The 6,466-nt window shown below is 41.0% G+C and overlaps 1 pseudogene; it reads right to left on the bottom strand.

The window, feature by feature from the left end:
• Positions 1 to 4,071: 4,071 nt before the first annotated feature.
• LOC145391800 (5S ribosomal RNA) lies at positions 4,072 to 4,190 on the bottom strand (annotated as a pseudogene).
• Positions 4,191 to 6,466: the final 2,276 nt, after the last annotated feature.

Below are 6,466 nucleotides of genomic sequence, written 5' to 3'. Positions count from 1 at the left end.
ATCCCATTCAGGGTCCACCACTTGGCAAAGTCCCAGAATTTCTACCTCGTTGATTTTCTGTGGCTCACAGGAGAAAATGGTCATCACAACCAGCATTTCACCTTCACCTGCGTCCACCAGAGTTCTCCCCACCATCATTCCAGCCTTTGTCTTGCACCGTACATCAGGCTCCACCACCCCTAGATAGTTGCCAAAAGAACTGCTCACCTTACACTGGAGCAACAATTCTGATTTGGGGGTATCTCTGTAGTGTGGAGCGCCCTCACCTTGCCACCAGGACTGGTACGTTTCACTGGTTTGAAAGGAACCGACCTTCCTCGAACCTTCAGCTTCATGGAGCAGAAGTCCAGCTCACATCACATGGACATCAGATAGTCCAGACCCAGAAGGCAAGGGTCCTCCATGTCGGCCATGTAGACTGGAAGAGTAGCCTCTTGCCCTGCCACTTGAATCCGGACATCCAGGGGTCCCCTCAGTTCTGTGCGGTGCCCAGTCACACCCCACAGTTGTTCTAATAACTCAGGCAGATACTGATGATATAACACATCAGGCCTCACAAAACTCTGCTATCAGGCTGAATCAATCACCAGGAACACTTCTTTCCATCTATCTTTCCGTCTATTCGCACACTGTCGATTGCTGTCCTCTTGCATTTTCTCGGTGGTAGGGCAACTTGGGAAAAGCTGGCTGGTGGTTGCCCCTAAACACCAGTCTCCACTAGATTTCTGCTTCTTTCTGGTCTTCTGCAGCCTTCTCCTTATTACCCTTTTGCTTCTTCGGTCACTCAGAACTGAAGTGTCCCACCTCACTCCATGTCCAACATGCTTTTGTTACAACTGAGGATTTCATTGCACTGCTCTGTTCTTGCTCCTTTTTCCATTTGTAACAATCCTCCTTCTTGTGTCCCGGCTTCCTGCAGAACCAGCAACCTCCACCGATCTTCTGTTCCCTCTTCCACTTGTAGCAGTCCTCTTTTCTGTGTCCTGGTTTTTCACAGTACCAGCAACTTCCCTCAAATATTTCTGTTTAACATACCTGCCCCTTTCTTGCCTTGAATCCTGCACTACAACCAGTCTGTAAAGTGGACGTAATGGACCTGACATAGGACTCAAACTGAAGAGCCCTGGCTAGTGCTTCTTGCATGCTTCTGGGTTGTGCCTGCTTCAGTTGCACTTTCAGCTCTGCAATGTCAAAAGCATCAGTGAACTGGTCCCTCAGAAGAATAGCCAACAGGTTAGGTGCAGCTCCAGGGTATGCCTTATATGCCATACTATCCATGTCATGAGCAAGCTGTTGTATGGATTCTCTTCAAGCCCGTACATGGCTCCGGAATCTTGCTCTGTAAACCTCAATCTGGTATATGGTTCCATATCTGCGCTCCAGCACTTCTATAGGGGCGGTTAACTGTTCCTCTCCATCACTGACATTTGGCCCAGAATTTCCATTGCGGCAACCTTAAGGCTAGTAGCAAGCTGCACTGCCCTCTGCCTATCATCCCAACCATTCTGATCTGCAAGTAACTCAAACTGTGCCCGGTAAGCTTCCCAAGATACTCTACCATCAAATTCCTGAGATTTCTTTTTAATTGGACCCTCATTATAGCCATGCACATCACTGGCCTAAAAACTGGGGCATCATAATTAAGGCCAGGACTTAAAACTTCTGCATTCTGATTGTTCGACCCTGTAATGCTACCTTTAGATGCTTGGGATTCATCAAGATTTACCATACACTGTCCATTCCTTTCATATGCTCCCTGTACACTAACCTGAGGCCCAGCAGTGCAATATTTCTCTACAGTCTCAATTTTCTCACTAATTAACTTCACATGGTCAACTACATGCTTCAGCTGGTTATCTACATGCTGTTTACACTCCACCACTATTCCCTCAGTAATCTTTAGCTGGTTGTCTACATGCTGTTTATGCTCCATCACATTATTGCTTACCTCATACTTCTGCTGCCATAGCTCAGCGTATACCTCATCCTTCAGTTGTACCTGTTCTTCCTTCATTTCCTCCTTGAAAGCATGTAGCTGTCCTTGCATCCTCAGATGTAATTCCCTCTGTTGCTCCTGTAATGCCTGCTGAAGCTGTTCATATCATTCTTTCTGTTCTTCATTCTGTGCCTGTAATTGTTCTTTGAGTTCTTTCTGTCCTTTCTGTGCCTGCAGTTGTACCCTTTGTGCTTGTAATTGTTCTTTGAGTTCTTTATGTCCTTCATTCTGTGCCTGTAATTGCTGTTTTTGTTCTTCAAGTTGTGCCTCTAGTTGTTCACTCTGTGCCTTCAATTGTACACTTTGTGCCTGTAATAGCTTCATGATTGCAGCCAATGACACCTCGTCCTCCTGCCCAGTTCGGGATCTTGTCTGCACACCTACTGCTTCCATGGCGAAGGTTAGCCTCACTGCAGCCCTTAACCCCAAGGATACACAGTTCAATCGACCAAACTTCTGTGAAAACCTGCATATGGAGCCGATTTTTCGACTCTTACAGAAGTAAGAGCAATCCAGACTAACTGGTTACTGAGCTATAGCCTGTCAAAGATCGTCAAAAATTAACACTGGCAACCCTTGCATGTAGGGAGGAGAAAAAATTGCACCAACAATAATCTTGGTATTATAGAATGAATGATCTTGATTTTACAAACCAGAAAATGTATATATCATTCTCATGTCAAATGTTATACCATGTAGCCACAGCAAGAAAGTAGCAGCTGGAGGTGGAGGGAGTATGAAGGGGTGGAGGGGAGAGAATCAGGAGGATGGTGGGGGGAGTGTGGCATGGAAAAATCAGCTTTATAGAGTTGGTAAGAGGAGCTGCGAGTCCAGTCACAAGTGAGGGAGGGGGAGAGGGAAAAAAAGGTGTGGGGTAGAGGTAGGTGGCAAGACGGCAGTGGGTGAACTTCCCCCCCACCGTGGGTAGGGGCCCGGATCCTAGTATCTGCATTTTCTTACAAAGACTCGTCTGTTGATCCTATTAGGCATCAAGCCAAATTCTGGAAAAGGATCGATCGATCCTATTAGTACTTTAGGGGTTAATAATCCACACTCCTGACACCAGTGTTACTTTCCCACCCCACACTGCCACAGGCTCCAACAGCAGTTGTTCAGTATAGGAAGGACTTGCCCAGTGGGTTGTTCTTCCTATGGTCAGCCTTTCAGTGTACAGTGCCCAAGATCAGTCCAGGCGTTGTCATTATAAACACTGGCTTCTTAAGTTCACTGTCTTTATTTTCCAAATAATTACACTTATGCTTTCCAACTTCATTACTTTCACAAATACCAACGATATACAAACTAACTGTAAATACACTTCACTGTTTGCCAACAACACTTCACTATTTTCACAAGTACCGAAAATATTCAAACTTCACTGACACTACCCTACACTCCAACTGAACTGAAAACCAACTGAACTTGCTCTAGTCTCTTCCCCATCCTTATATAACCTTCCTTGCTTCTCAATATTCTAGGAAATGCTAGCCTTGTACCTGCCCCTAGCAACAAGTTACCAATTCGGAGACATCCTAAATATGCCAGAGTTTTCTTACATTATATATATCACTGTAAATTATTGTGCATACAATCTTAAATTAAATTCCATAATTTAACAAGTAATCACATAAATAAAACATTATTGGGAAAAAGAGCACAAAAATTAATGTATAACATACGAAATAAATACGCTTACAAACAGCAGGCAAACTGACAATTCTAACTCGTACCAGAACATGCCAACGGTAAACATCGAGAATCAGCGAGAAGGTTCTGGACTACCAAACCAACAAGATCCCACTTCTTAACACATTGAAGTTTAATTCTCTTTTTATTTTCTTTTTCTTTCAGGTTTTAAAACTGTATATTAATATGTACAGCTTCCACTATAAAGAGTAGAAGCACCTAGAAAAGACTGTTTATCATTTATTTCCATAGTAACTCTTTTATTTACTGTAAATGCTACAACCCTCTGTTTTAAATATACAGAGAGAGAGAGAGATACATATATATACAAATATATATATATATATATATATATATATATATATATATATATATATATAAATTACATATGCCAACAGCATCTGCTGTTTCCAGGCAGTCACCGATCCAAATACTAACTAGACCCAACGTTGCTTAACTTCGCTGATCGGACGGGAAGCGGTGTACTCAACGTGGTATCCCTACGTGTCAAGTGGGGTTGGTGGAGGATTAGTGTCCCTCCCTGTAAAACAATTAATTCTAAGCCCTTGGCCACCCCGTTTGGGATACATGGCGTCTGGCAAAGAATTAATTATATATATATATATATATATATATATATATATATATATATATACATGAATGAATGAATTATATATATATATATATATATATATACACACATATATAAATACATATATATATATATATATATATATATATATATATATATATATATATATATATGTTACGGAACAGAGAAAACTGTCCCGCAAAGTTCCAGGTTCAAAACAAAAGAGTTAGGTAAAATTACAAGTTAAAGTTTAATGCTCAAACTAACAATAAAACATTCAGGACTCATAAGGACAATGTAATGGCAAATAACAGGTTAAATATATGGTTAACTGCAATAGCCTCTATTAACACAAAATTAGCAAGAGTAAATTTATCTAAGTCAGCCCTGATAAAATGAAAATACCAGATAATACTCAGTGAATGCAAGATATATTATTACAGATACGAAATATTATTAAAAAATGACTGACATAAAAACACATGAATCACAAAAACCTTACTAGGCCTAAGAATTAACACCTTACGCTACACAGTACAAGAAAAAATGTAATAACACTCATACTCAAATTACACAGCTGCTAGATGGTTGGAGACTTCCTGAGCACTCACAATAATAACAACTGTCGAGGGGAGGACAGAGATGTGAGCAAAATGAGGAGTAGATCTAAGTGGCAATTAATGCAGAGACTGAGCTCATTATATAGGGGCCGGTAGAGCTTGATACAACTTGTAAGAAGGACGCGCAAATGAAGCCATGGGGACAAAGAGTTGACAATCCTGCTCTGAACAACAGAAAGAACGACTTACTCTACAATAAGGGAGGAGGGGGGGAGTGAGGTAGAACACGCTCGTGATCAAACATTCAGCATACTGTACATTAGAATTACACAAAGGATGATGAAATCATAGGCTATGTAACACCTCCCCACAAAGAAAAAAGAAATTTACAAAGGAAATTTCTTATTACTCTAAAACAATCTTTCTAAAGTCTAGATAAGCAATCTGCAATAACATTTTCTTTCCCCTTGATATACTGAATGTCTAATGAATACTCCTGAAGAAGTAGACTCCATCTTGTCAATCTCTGATTTTTATCTTTAAACTTACTAAGGAATTTCAGTGGGTTATGATCAGTATAAATGACTATGGGGTCAAAACCAGAACACAAATAAAATGAAAAATGCTGTAAACCCAAAATCAAGGCCAAAAGCTCTTTCTCAATAGTTGAGTAGTTCTTTTGAGGTGGAGTGAACTTCTTACTGTAATAAGATACAGGGTGTTCAATACCCTGATCATCCTCTTGCAGCAAAGCAGCCCCAGCTCCTGTATAATTTTGCGTCAACAGCCATCTTAAAAGGCTTAGCAAAATTTGGAGCAGCGAGCACTGGCTGACTTAATAGGATAGCTTAAGTTTGTTGAAAGAGGATTCACAGTAATCGGTCCAGACAAATTTAACTCCCTTTTTCAGTAGGTCTGTAAGTGGTGATACAAGAATTGAAAAGTTAAGAACAAATCTCCTGTAATAACCTACCATTCCCAAAAACCTTTGTAGCTCTTTCCTACTTTTAGGTCTGGGAAGATCACTTATAACCTGAACCTTAGCTCCTGGTGGTGCAACATGTCCATCACCAATTACGTACCCAAGGTACTGAACTTTAGCTTGACCAAACTCACACTTTGATAAATTAGCTACAAGATTAGCCTGAACCAAACGCTCAAGAAATTTGCTGACATGGCATAGGTGATCTTTCCAGTTGTCACTAAAGATTAATACATCATCAATATAAACAACACACCCTGCCAAACCCTCTGTTACAACATTCATGAGCTTCTGAAATGTGGCTGGTGCATTCTTCATACCATATGGCATTACAGAACATGCAAAAGTCTTTCCTAGTGTTACAAAACATGAGATCTCCCTAGCACGTTCAGTCATAGGTACTTGCCAGTATCCCTTTAACAAATCAAACCTACTTATGTACCTAGCCTTTCCAATCTTGTCTATGCAATCTTCCACACGAGGGAGAGGGTAAGTGTCTGTTTTGGTTATCTGATTAACACGTCTGTAGTCGATGCAAAGCTGCTGTGACCCACCTGGCTTAGGGACTAGAGTGACAGGAGAACTCCACTCGCTCTGACAGGGCTCAATCATCTTGTGGTCCAACAGGTAGCCAAGCTCCTTCTGGATGA

The sequence above is a fragment of the Coenobita brevimanus genome, chromosome 19 (assembly GCF_032717465.1).
Source record: "Coenobita brevimanus isolate Jiangsu-jjx chromosome 19, ASM3271746v2, whole genome shotgun sequence".
In the NCBI taxonomy this organism is placed as follows: Eukaryota; Metazoa; Arthropoda; class Malacostraca; order Decapoda; family Coenobitidae; genus Coenobita; species Coenobita brevimanus.
Note: the sequence above shows the minus strand (reverse complement) of the source record. Positions and strands in the feature narration are given on the sequence as shown.